Source organism: Monodelphis domestica, chromosome 1, assembly GCF_027887165.1.
Source record: "Monodelphis domestica isolate mMonDom1 chromosome 1, mMonDom1.pri, whole genome shotgun sequence".
Classification (NCBI taxonomy): Eukaryota; Metazoa; Chordata; class Mammalia; order Didelphimorphia; family Didelphidae; genus Monodelphis; species Monodelphis domestica.
In genome coordinates, this window is record NC_077227.1 from 456,349,700 (window position 1) to 456,363,592 (window position 13,893).

A 13,893-nucleotide genomic window follows, 5' to 3' on the forward strand; every position below is an offset into this window, starting at 1 on the left:
TGGACTATTCTGTTCCACATTTTTGTCAATTGTTAGTACAAAGACCTAGAAGGACTACTTATCAGAACTGGGAGTGATATGAAGACATCAGAATCGAGATATGAAGTTATCTTAATAAAAAAAAAAAAGAATGGATTAAACTGACAAGATGAAATTGAGTGGGGGATAAATGTTAAGTAGTATATTTAAGCTACAAACTCAATTATACAAGTACCTGTTATAGAAGACCTGAACTTATAGTAGTACAAGTAAAAATGTAGATCAGTAAAACAATACAAGTTAAGATATGACTTTTTTCTTTAAAAAAAAAAGTAAATAATAAAGCTAATGCCATCTTGGACTGCATAAACAGTAATCCAGAATCAGGATTAGGAAAGATAATGCTATAGTTGGCCTCTGGATTTATCAGATAACATAGAAATTCATGAGCAGTTCTGAGCACCACATTTTATAGAAAACATTGACAAACTATAGTGTGATCCACCAGTTTGGCAAAAAAAAAAAAATCTGGAAATCATAGCATTAGAAAAGTGATTGTACCTAGAGAGTTTATCCTAGAGAAAATAAGACTTGGGAGCAAAATGGTTATTATCTTCAAATACCTGAAAGGCCAGCACAAAGAACTAATGTCAATGTAGGAAAGTCAGAAGAACAGTACATCTTAAGTATATGCATATCGAGAGCTTTCTAGCTACCAGCAATGTTAACCAGCAAATCAGTGGGCTATACTGTGAGGAAATGAGCTACTTGTCATAGAAAATCTTTTAGCATTTGCTGAATAAACATATGTTAAGAATAGAGTAGAAGGGATTTCAGCATTGCATAAGAGGTTGGAATAGATGAGCTCCTAGGTCCCTTCCAAATCAATTATTTTACTATTAATTCCCAGGAATTACCCAGTTTCTCTTCCAAAGCCAAACCTAAGAATAAGCAAGACTGGTAGTTGTCTGGGGCCCAATATGTCAGAAGGCAAAACAAGGGATATTTGGGACCATGGTTTTTTCCAGTACCACTCTCCAAAGCCTACAAAGCTTGGTTTGGGGATATGCATCACAATAAAGGCCCATAAAAAAGGCATTATGTACTATGTAAAAAGCACTAGATTTGATGCTCTTACCCAGGAAAGTCCTAGGTTGGAATACTACCTCTGACACTGACTAGTTCTGTGACTGTGGCCATACTTAAATTAAAAGGCAGAATCAGCATCAGAAAGAGCTCTGGGCTTAGATTCAAGAAAGATGTGAATTTGAATCCCAATTCTAACACTAGTTGTGTGACCATAGATAAGTGACTTAAACTCTTAGAGCTTCAGGTTACACAAATGGAGATCAATATTAATACCTTTAATATTTATCTGTATCACAGTTGAAGAAACTACATTCAGGGGCAGCTAGGTTGCTCAGTAGATAGGGAGCCAGACCTGGAGATGGGAGGTTCTGGTTCAAATCTGACCTCAGACACTTCCTAACTATGCAATGCTGGGCAAATTACTTAACCCCAATTGCCTAAACCTTACTGCTCTAATGCCTTGGTATCAATACTTTGTATTAATTCTTTTTTTTTTTAAACCCTTACCTTCCGTCTTGGAGTCAATACTGTGTATTGGTTCCAAGGCAGAAGAGTGGTAAGGGCTAGGCAATGGGGGTCAAGTGACTTGCCCAGGGTCACACAGCTGGGAAGTGTCTGAGGTCAGATTTGAACCTAGGGCCACCCATCTCTAGGCCTGGCTCTCAATCCACTGAGCCACCCAACTGCCCCCACTTTGTATTAATTCTAAGAAAGAAGGTAAGAGTTTAAAAAAAATAATAAATAAATAAAATGCATTCAGAAGGGAGATTGAATTTGGGGTATGGCATAGTATTTTTAATGATCCCAAACTGCTCTGAAGCCCAAAGCCCCATTTTTTCAATGCAAATGTTCTTTTGAAAGAAACACATGATGGGGAATCTTGGCAAGAACCAAATTTGCAGGTAACCAAAGACCAATGGGGGTAGAGAGAGTAGGGCCAAGTAAGTTCCTGAATATTCCCAATGAGGTTCAAGAGGTAGTCTATAGTATATCTCTTGAGAAATATATAAGTGGAAAGAAAATATTCAAGTCCTGAGATCAAGAGATAACAGATGAATAGACAGACTGATGAGAAACAAACCCCACACACTAGATGGGCTCTCTGCAAAGGATCTATGGAAACCTATAGATAAGAAGTCTTCAAGATGAAAAGACCTGAATGGGTAGCAATCTATACCAAAGGAGTGTCCATATTGGTGAACTCACAGATCCAATGAGGCATAGGAGTACAGGACTTACATCAGAAAGCTGTTGGGAAAGCCAAATACCATATTCCATATAAAAGAATTTTTTAAACCTTAAAACACTATGCAATTGCCTATTGTTGTAATTAATAATAAATATGGTAGACAGTAGAACATGAAGGATGTAAGAGAAATCTAGATAAAAAGCTATGAGAAATTTGAGGAAAAGATCAGGTTCACATTACCTCAAGGAAAGGCTTTGGAGGCAGTAGGGAGCACCATGGAGAGAGGATTTCTTGAGCAGATGATTTTCAATGCCTCCTCTGAGGTTCTCAAATCTAAACAGCCTTAAGAAGAGTCAGAGTCTTTAGAGTAAGCTCCAAGGGCAATCCCAGGAAGCAAAAGAGAAGAAGAATGAAAGCAAAGGAATAATTGTCCAGTGGTCTTTGTAAAACAACTTTTTTTCAAAATTTTTTCTGGGGAGAAATAACAATAATTTATGCTACACTCAGCCTAGAATGCTAGAAAAAGCAAGAAGTCAAGGAGAGAAAATATAGTAACAGGGACTGCAGATCAAAAGAAAAAGAGGTGATGACAGATGAGGACAGAGATTCCAGGCAAAAATAGATGAAAATAGTGATAAAAGAGTTCCAGGTAGGAAGGGCCTCGATATTCTATTTCATATCACTCGTTGAATTATAAACAATGACTTCTCATTGGAAGGGGCTCCTTGACACTAGGTTGCTGCCAAATGCCAAATTTCCTTTTTTTTTTAACCCTTACCTTTTCTCTTAGACTCAATACTGTGTATTGGTTCCAAGGCAAAAGAATTGTTAAGGGTTAGGCAATGGGAGTTAAGTGACTTGCCCAAGGTCACAGCTAGAAAATGTCTGAGGCCAGACAAACCTAGGATTGTCTGACTATAGACCTGGTTCTCAATCCTCTAAGCCACCTAGCCATCCCATTTCCTTTTTACTTATCCCATAGTTCCAAGAAGGAAGCCAAGACAGGGATGCCAGGATTTCCAATAAATGAGGAACAATAGAGACATACCATAGACAGGAACCTTGCAACCAGACCATAGCTATTATTGTAGCACTTTCAGGCTCCTAGGCACTCTTGATCAGTATGATATTGCAAGATAGAGACGCCTACTGTTCCTATGGGCACATCAAGGAAGATCCCAGACATTCCTGGGGCTCAGACACACAAATTAGATACACTCCTCATAAGAGTTACCAGATTTGAGGATTTCCATATCCCACTCCTGAGTCATATCCTCCATTTTTATACTGCCGCTATATTCCAACTTATTTTTGGAGCAAACATTCCCTCCCATATCTGTCCATACCAATAACTCCCCTTTCATGACTGGGCTGGGAAACAAGGTATGTATCATCTTCCTCTACATGGTACCTTTGAGTTCAGGTATCACCTGCAGGATCCAATTTCCCTTATATCATCATTTCTTCATCATCAATTTTAGGCTTCCACTAGATCCAAAAGAAGATCTTAAGTCTTTTCACTGCTCTATGTTTTATTATACCTATGACAAATGAGAATGATAAAAATTATTTTTGATGTACTCATAAAAGAATTGTAAATGTGTGTTAGGTATGTGTGACACAAAAATAAAAACAAATAAAATAAAATAAATTATTTTTATTTTATTTTATTTAAAAAATAAAAATAAAAAATAAATTATTCGATATTTTGAAGTCTCTCATTTCACTGATATGGATTCTCTCCCCACTGAAAATCATTGTGCCCTAGATCAAATTAGTTCTAAACCTGGGGTTCACTATCAATTTTAAAAACTATTTTGATAACTTTATTTCAACATATTGATTTCCTTTATATTCTAGAAGAGGCTTTTAGGCTTTCCCAGCCTACAAAAGAAGTCTGGAATCCAAAAATGAAAACAAAACAAAAAAAAGTGAAGAACTCTTACAGATATTTTTTATTAGCTGATAGATCCAAAAAATGAATCACATTGCCTGTCTGGACTAAGACTAATCCTCAGAAAATAGACATGGAGCCTGCTGGGAGCCATCAGGCCATGACACCTTGACAGAGTCACGTGTGGTAGCTAAGGAGGCCACAGAGTGGCCCTTGGCAAAATGTGATTGCCCACTCAGTCCCCCTTGCATGACCTCTCTCATCAATATCCCTTACCTATGGAATTGACATGATTATTATTCCCCCTAGTCTCAGAAGGAATAATGCAAGAGCAAAATATCTGTACCCTAATTCTCTAAACCATCACCAAAAGATCAGATCCTCAAATCCAACACCAAAAGACTATCATGGGTTAACTTTTACTTAGGTATATAATTCCTAGTAAAACCATAACTACAAGCCAAACCCAGAACTTTTCCACTCACAGAAACTTATTCTCATGAAGCCAGCACACAAATCAATCATAAAGGCCCATATAATATGTATAGGTACACTACAGGTACATCAAGCTTCAATATGCCTCAGTGACTGCTGGGTCTGTACCCCAAAGAGATAATGGACAAAAAGACTTGTACAAAAATATTCATAGCTGCTCTCTTTGTGGTGGCCAAAAACTGGAAAACGAGGGGATGCCCATCAATTGGGGAATGGCTGAGCAAATTGTGGTATATGTTGGTGATGGAATACTATTGTGCTAAAAGGAATAATAAAGTGGAGGAGTTCCTTGGAGACTGGAACAGCCTCCAGGAAGTGATGCAGAGCGAGAGGAGCAGAACCAGGAGAACATTGTACACAGAGACTAATACACTGTGGTATAATCGAACGTAATGGACTTCTCCATTAATGGCGGTGTAATGTCCCTGAACAATTTGCAGGGATCTAGGAGAAAAAAACATTATTCATAAGCAAAGGAAGTGGAAACACCGAGAAAAAGCAGCTGCCTGAATACAGCGGTTGAGGGGACATGACAGAGGAGAGACTCTAAATGAACACTCTAATGCAAATATTATCAACAAAGCAATGGGTTCAAATCAAGAAAACATGTAATGCCCAGTGGATTTATGCGCCGGCTATGGGGGGGTGGGGGGGAGGAAAAGAAAATGTTCTATGTCTTTAATGAATAATGCTTGGAAATGATCAAATAAAATATATTTTTAAAAAAAATATGCCTCAGTGACTCAATTTCACAAACCAGTAACTTAGAAACTCCCTAGTGAACCCTGAAAAATGACCAATCTAATATTAAATCTGAATTGTGTTCCCAGTACCCTTCAACCTCAATGGTGTGATTGTTGAATTGTCTTTAAGAACTTCTGATTGATTACTTCTAATAAGTAAATTTCCTTTATTGTTTGCAAGCTCAAAAACTCCTCACAGGGTAATAAGAAAATTAAGCCACCTGTGACAAAATCATTTATCTTGTGTGAAACCTTTATGTTGTCTGTAATCACAATACAAGAATATAGAATGTTAATCAAGTGATTTGTTAAAAGTTAATGTATCACTTTTCCAATTATCTCCATTTAGACATGTGTGTTAGATAATGTATCTGTGTGCCAAGAAAATGGGTATAAAAATAAACATCAAGCCTGGGGATGGCAGAGCAGCTTTCAGATGCAAAGCATTCCCGTGGCCATAAAGATACAGCTGTCTTCCATTTGTTATTTTCTTGACTGATTGTTCGCCACCTATCCGGAACCCTTAGAGTTGTGAGTGAGGCTAGACCTTGTCTGTGGCAGGAGCCTGTCCACCTTCCATATGCAATCTTCCCAACATGGCATAACCTGCCAAGAGTTTATGGTTGGAGGGGCACCTAGGTGGTTCACTGGATAGAGAGCCAGGCCTGACTCTAATCAAAAGTGATTTAGAACATTTTTAATATGATTATTAATAAATTTGATTTATCTGAAAATTGTTCATATCCTTTGACCATTTGGCAGTTAGAGAATGTCTTCTATTCTTATAAATTTGACTTAGTTCTCTACATATTTGAGAAATTGAGCCTTTATCAGAGAAATTTGTTTTTAAAAAATTTTCCCAGTTTGTTTCTGGGATTCTCTAAGTATATATCATATCATCTGCAAAGAGTGATAGTTAGTTTCCTCACTGCCTACTCTAATTCCCTCAATTTCTTTTTCTTCTCATATTTCTAACACTAGTATATCTAGTACAATATTAAATAATAATGGTGATAATGGGCATCCTTGCTTTACCCCTGATTGTAGTGGGAAGGCTTCCAACTCATCCCCATTGCATATTTGGGGTTTTTTTGCTGATATTTGCTGATGGGTTTTAGTTAGATAATACTTATCATTTTAAGGAAATGCTCATTTATTCCTATATTGTCTAGTGTTTTAATAGGAATGGATGTATTTTGTCAAAGGCTTTTTCTACATATATTGAGATAATCATATGATTTCTATTAGTTTTATTATTGATATGATCAATTATTCTGATAGTTTTCCTAATATTAAATCAATCCTGCACTTCTGGTATAAATCCCACTTGGTTATAATGAATGATCCTTGTAATATGTTGCTTAAGTCTCTTTGCTAATATTTTATTTAAGATTTTTGCATTGATATTCATTAAGGAAATTGGTCTGTAATTTTCTCTGTTTTGGGTCTTCAGCATCATATTTGTATCATAAAAAGAATTTGGTATGACTCCTTCTTTGTCTATTTTGCCAAATAGTTTATATAGTATTGGGATTAATTGTTCTTTAAATATTGATGGAATTCACTTGTGAATTCATCTGGTTGAGTAGATTCTTCCTTGGGGAGTTCATTGATGAATTGTTCAATTTATTTTTCTGAGATTGGTTTATTTAAATATTCTACTTCCTCCTTTCTTAATCTGGGCAATTTATGTTTTTTGTAAATATTCATCCATTTTTCCTAAATTGTCAGATTGTCATATAATTGGGCAAAATAGTTCCTAATGATTGCTTTAATTCCTCTTCATTGGTTGTGAATTCACCCTTTTCATTTCTGATAAATATCAAGTCTAAGAGAGAAGGTAAGAGTTAAAAAAAAAAAGAATTTTTGGTTGGCCTGTTTTTCTTAGAAAAGAATATCAGTGAATGTATACTCTACAAATACCATTCATAATTCAAAAACAAGACTGAACTAATAGACATAAAAGGGATACACGCCTTCTAAGCTTCCTCTAATCAAAAGGAAATAATTCCCATTCTTTTGCAAAATCCCATGGAAACCGTGTACTGGTTTGAGCCTAACTACAGTGTTCCTTGAGAGTTCCAAGTTTCCTTTTCTAGCTTCTATCCCCAAACTTTCCAAGATAGGGATAAGGCAGAGTTCTCCATCAAAAGGTCTTACTATAGAGCACCTTCATCACTTAATCCAATCCCTTACCCAGGCTTCTATCCAGACCCCAACATAATTGAAGAATCTCAAAGTTGGAAAGAACCTCAGGAGACCTTTAGCCCAATTAGTGCCTGAACTTGAATCCCCTCTATAACATTTCTGACAGGTAATCATCCAACCACAACTTAGAAACCTCTATTGGCTCCTTTCCAGACAACTCCAGTTGTTAGAAAAATTTTCCTAGGTCCTAATGGACACAATATCAAATAGAGTCTCTCCTAGCTCTAAGATTCAAGATACAAAGTAGGAATTCAAGATCCCTGAATACCAATCATGGCCATTATCGGGAGAGAATTTGGAATCAAAGGATCTGGATTCTAATTCAGACTCTTCTACTATTTACTACTTTCTACTTAACTGAATGCTCCTTCCACTATACTAAATGGACTTTGCCTACAAATGAAAGTGAAATTAGTGTCATTTAAGAGGTGCCAGGACATACCTGGATCCAAAAATATTTTCTTCAACTGCCTACTTTCCTACCTGATCTATAATCCCCATTCTGAGAGGCATAGCTCTCAGCTGGGCAAAAAGGAGGTGATGATAATCTCCAGAAGGCCTCAACTAAAATGTACAGGTGTTGTCTGAGAGTTTCCTTCTAGTCCTCTCCCTTTAACAGGGACAAGGTGTCTATACCAAACTAATACAATTCCTTCAATGCAGAGGTAAATAAAATGCAAGATGGATGCTTGAGAGCAGAGAAGAAGGATTAAACATGGCAGACACAAGGTCAGAGTGATCTCAGACCAGCAAAGATAGGTTTAGGGAAATTGGCTGCCAGGATTGGGCACCGAAGATCAACTCTTCCTTTGGTCTAGAGTCCAGTTTTGCCTGGTTGTCCCCTCCTCCTAACCCTCAACCCATCTACTCCTTGTCTAATGGAAGGAGGAAGGGGAGAGTCCAGAGGGCAAAGAAAATGCCTTCCATTTCTCACATTGCAATGTAGGGTCTTACCTGCTAAATGCTCCACACAGACCCAGCCACAACCATTGCCATAGCATTTTCTGGAAGCCAAAGCACTCCTCATCACTCAGACAGTTCATCCAGCATGGGGCAAAGATATCCTTTGAAGCCCATGGGCACAAACTCCAGTTGGCTACAGAGCTTAAGAACCAATCAGCCCTAAAATCCAGTGACCCTTTCCCTATTCCAAATAAGTCAACTGTGCCTGGGTAAGGGTTCTAATTCTCCAGAGTCCATGCACTACTGCAGCCCCCTCTGCACCTGTGAGCCACAAATAAACTGGTATAAATTAATTTCCTTCTTTTTTTAAACCCTCACCTTCCATCTTAGAATCAATATTGTGTATTTGTTCCAAGCCAGAAGAGTAAAAAGGGCTAGACAATGGGGTTTGCGTGACTTGCCCAGGGTCACACAGTTAGAAAGTGTCTGAGTCCAGATTTGAACCCAGGACATCTCATCTCTACGTCTGGCTCTTTAACCACTGAGCCACCTAACTGCCCCCATGGTAAATTTCTAAGGGGGCAGGGAAGTTTTCTTAGCCCAAATATACAAAAGTGTCTTAAGGTGCTGGGCACACAGAACTGACAGGACCATGAAACATCTCTGATTGGTTTTAGGGTTGGTCCTGCCCAGAGGAAGAGAACTAGTTTAGAGGAGAAGGGGCTCTTTGCCTGGAGATGCCCTCTTTATAAAAGTAGCTAGCATGCTGCTGCTTCCCCCTGGTGGCTGCTCTGGGAATAAAGGCAAGGCCTGCCATAGGGTCAGGATGCTCCCTGCAACCCTTAACCTGCAGGTCTAGCATTTACCCACTTCAGACTTCAAAGCCTAGGGGGAAGCACTGTCCTTCTACCCAGGGGCAAGGTCAGCCATATCTGGGCTCTTCTTCTGCACACTCGAAGTCCTTATCCCTGGATCTCTGGGAAGAGGGACAGCCCCTCAGCCCCAGAACCACTGGGTTCTATTACCCAATCTCTGTTCTCTCCCATCATATCATACCCCAAGTTCCACATCTTCTTTGTCTTTCCTATAATGTAAAGTAGCAGGGGGAAAGAGTCTCAATGGCTTTGGTGAAAGGAGGTAAGATCAGAAGTACTATAAGCAGAGAGGATAGCTAGGGAGCTCAGTAGATTGAGAGCCTGGCCTAAAGACCAGAGATCTTGGATTCAAATTGTCCTCAAATAGTTCCTAACTACGTGACCCTGGGCAAGTCACTTAACCCCCATTGCCTAGCCCTTACTACTCTTCTATCTTAGAACCAATACACAGTATTGATTCTAACAATAAAAGTATTCCTATCAGATAAAGAGGTAACACAGTGACCTGACAGAATGGGGAGGGCAGGACAGGGCTAGCAGATATGAACAAAAAAAACATATTTCTCTGTGAATCATGTTGATATCAGCTGGCAACTGCTCCCTGGGGTCAGACTGGAAGACAAAAAGAAAAGGACCTGAGGCTACCCTAGACCCATACCAGTGCCAATGCATAAGTATGCACTCTTTACAATGGATTGTAAGATCACAAGATTTGAGAGGGGCAGATGATCCTGCCAACACTGCCAAGTATAAGGGGACAGATCTGTTCTGCACTGATTATGCCAATTGTAGGGTGGCATAATGTAAAAATGGAGACTTGAATCCAGGACTTCAATTCCCAGAAGTCCTTGCTCCACTTCCCCAGAATGCTTTGTAATATCACTGAATTCTCACCTGGGCTGATATCGAGATGGGGAATTTAACCTGGTTGTAAAAAGGCTCTGCGTTCTTTCCTACTTCCGCTTGGGAGTAGACGTGGCTCTCCACCTAGCAGGCAAGATGTGAGTGGTCGTGAATAGGCTCTTTGGGCCTAGACACATGCCTCTCTTACTTGTATTCTCTTTATATTTTAATCTTCAATAAACCTCTAAAAATATAATACTCCTTGCAGAGAGAAACTCATTTCTACCTGCCAGCTTTCCCTAAATTTTAACTGTTACAGTTATGGCGACCACTAGATTGGATGAGAACTTCTCAAAATTTTTAGCCTAGAAAATTTTTTTTAAGCCACGTTTCTCCAAGATGCTTTTTTAGAAAACCATCTTGATCAGCTCCTGCCGGCAGCCATCAACTCCAGACCAGTTTGCTGTTTGACCCAGATTGCAGCTCACCTGCCCACCCCGGCTGCCCGCTCCAGCTCCTGGTCTTGCTTGTCTGCATTCCTGTCCCAGCCCTGCCCACCCCGGTATTCTCTCCATTCTCACCTGGTGCCCACTCTCCCGGCCCTGCCTGCCTGTGTTCCTGCCTGCAACCATCTGCTGGCTGCTGCCTGCCTGTTTCCACACCCTAGACCCATGCACGCAACCCCAGCCAGCTCATCACCCAAGCTGCTGGTAGCAGACCCAGTTTCTTCAGGATCAAAAACCAGCTGATAACAAACGGGGTACTTTTCCCTTGGGCTAAGCCTCCACATGAGCAACCCAGCCTTCCTGGGAAGGACCATTCCAAATATTGTTAACTACTCCAAAATCTATAAAGGTTGGAGAAAAGGACTCTTGGATTCATTGCTCACATGTAAAGAGAGCATCCTCTATTGAGACTGATTGACTGTATCCTATTGGAGATAACTACCCATTGACAAGTGGAACTGTTTTATTTTGTTTTTGACACATTGAATTCCTGAATTTATTTTTTCTTTTTTCCTTTTTCTCTTTTCCTTATTTTATTATTATTGTTCTTTTATTATAATATTTTATTTTTTCCCTTTTTCTCATTTCTATGTACTTAAGGTACATACAATCAATATTAATTTTTATTCCACAATAATATTAGTTTAAATATAAATATATACCTGCTATATTATTAATACGTACCCAAACAGCTTTAGACTATGGGAACCTGCCATTTATTGATAATTGTTGTGGGACTGTGATTAATGTTTGTGTCTGATTCTAGGAACAGGATCAAAAAAAAAAAAAGGAGCACAGGGATAACCTGGATAATGTCAAAAGAGCTCACAGGTCTAAAAATCAAAAAAGCCAATCCAGGGAGGATTGATGCACTTCTAAGCCAATACTAAGGACTTGAACCTAGTGTGAGACTCAGGGTTGCAACATCCACACTCTTTGTGAAAATACCTACAGACAAGTACCTAAGGTTGGCTATCATCCTGGCTCCCTCCATCCCTGAGAATGAAGGTAAAATCAGATGAGGGAATGACACTTCCCCATAAAAATAAGAATCTGGTCCTTTTTCTCTCCTATAGTATGGCAACTTCCTGTAGCCTTGGCTGCAAATGGGTAAGTAAAATTTACTGCATTCTGTCCTACAGACTTTTGGGATTAGTAATTACTTAATTACTAATACAGGGGCCTGTGAAAAAATTTATTCTTTCTGTCTCAAAATTTTGTATACATAGATTTTTTTATATTTAGATACTGATTTTGAATTCTTCTTTAATATATGTATATATTTACATATATATAATATATATAAGGGTTTATATTTTTCCCTTAATTTTTTCCTTTTGTTTTCTTTTGTTTTTGTTTTTGTTTTCCTTTTGAATTAACTCACACACCCCCACAACTAAACCTTGCATCCTTAGCTGGACTCGATGTTTTTTTTTTTCCACACTTTCTTCAGGGAGGATTGTATTTTCATAAAATCCAAGATTTAAATTTTGTTCAAGATAGATCTTCAGAGAAGAAGCTTGCTAACTGACTGAATCCAGAGAATGAACTGTTTGCAGAAAGATATCTAAACCCTTTCACTACAGGAAGATCCAGAATGAACCTTGGGGTGCGGTTGATTGAACATTTTTTGAATGTACACTCTTATGCCAAAGGGGACTGCCCCCTAATTGGCTTTTGTCAATGAGCCCAGCAAAACATTGGTTTGCTGTCTTTCTCTCTCCTCTATTTCCCTTAATCTACAACTATTGTAGTTTTCCTCTTAGTGGGTAAATTTTTCTATACACTTGCAGTTAGAATTTTTCAGGGTACAGGACACTTATGTTTAGTGATCAATTGGGGAGACTAGTCCCCCAATCATAATCAGGGGGGATTGTGAATTTTAAAATCCCTATCTTGCTTTGTCTAGCACCCAGGATTGTGCACACCCACCCTACACGGGCATGTGCTAGTCAATGACAAATCAGAAATAACTAACTGCCCACCTGGGCTGTCCTAAGCCAAGCTTGAACCACCATTGGCACTTGTGAGGCACAGAAAGTGAGGTATTGAACAGCCTCTGGAATTCACTCACTTCCTGTGGACAGAGCTGGGTGCCAGTTCGTGCTAGGAGCTGGAACAGGGAGGAGGCCCACAGACAGCTTTCCTTCAGATCAGTCACGTGAGTCAAGGACTGATTCTCTTCTCTACCTTGGCCTTCAGGCCTAAACTCCCTCTGGCTCTGCCAGAAGGTTGAGTTAACCTTTTTCCCTTTTCTCCTCTCTCCTTCTCTCCCTCTCCATTTTCTTACTCCCATTGTGATTAAACCACCATAAACTCCATTCTGACTTGAATGTTTCATTTTAGGAATTTCATAAGTAAATTCCTTGGTGACCATAAATTAATATTATAACAATCTTTAAAGGTGATTTTCACCATAACAATATCCTCCAGAGAATACTGAGATACCAAGAAGGGTCTATGCCAATTTAGTTATTAATAGGTTTTGTTATGGTTAATTAGGTTTCTTTGGGGAAACTCACTCACAAGAGGCTAGTCCAGGGTGGCAGGAGGGCAAAGTAACATAGCAGATCCCCATGCCAACCCCAGACCAGGTCAGATATGATATAGAAACAGAACAAAGAAGGCATAGTGTCAAGGAATGGCCCAGAGTCATATGCAAGTTCTCCTTGCTGATCACATTTACTCAACGTAAACTACATTCTCTGTGGAGCTGTAGGTCTCACTCTGGCTACCATCATACTTCAATACTTTGTCAGCTATTTCCCCACCAGTCAAATAGCGAACTTTAGCAAACTTATCCCTGTCCCCAACTTTCATTCCCACCTTTTATAGCCCAACTCTTTCTGAGCTCTGAACTTACCCCTCTGACAGGAAGCAGCACAAGGACAATAGATTTTGTAAAAGAAAACCTGTGCCTGTGAAAGGGAACTAGGCCAACGAACCCGGTGTAGATAAGTACCCTTCCTAGGCCAACGAACCTTGTGTGATAACCGCATTGACCTCTCCACCCTGTGTGATAGCCACATTGACCTCTCCACCCTGTGTGATAGCCACATTGACCTCTCCACCCTGTGTGATAACCATATTGACCCTCGGTAAGCTCCATGGTCAGCCCCAAGGGTATATAAGCCTGCCTTAAAAATTGCTTCGAGGAGGAACTCCCTTT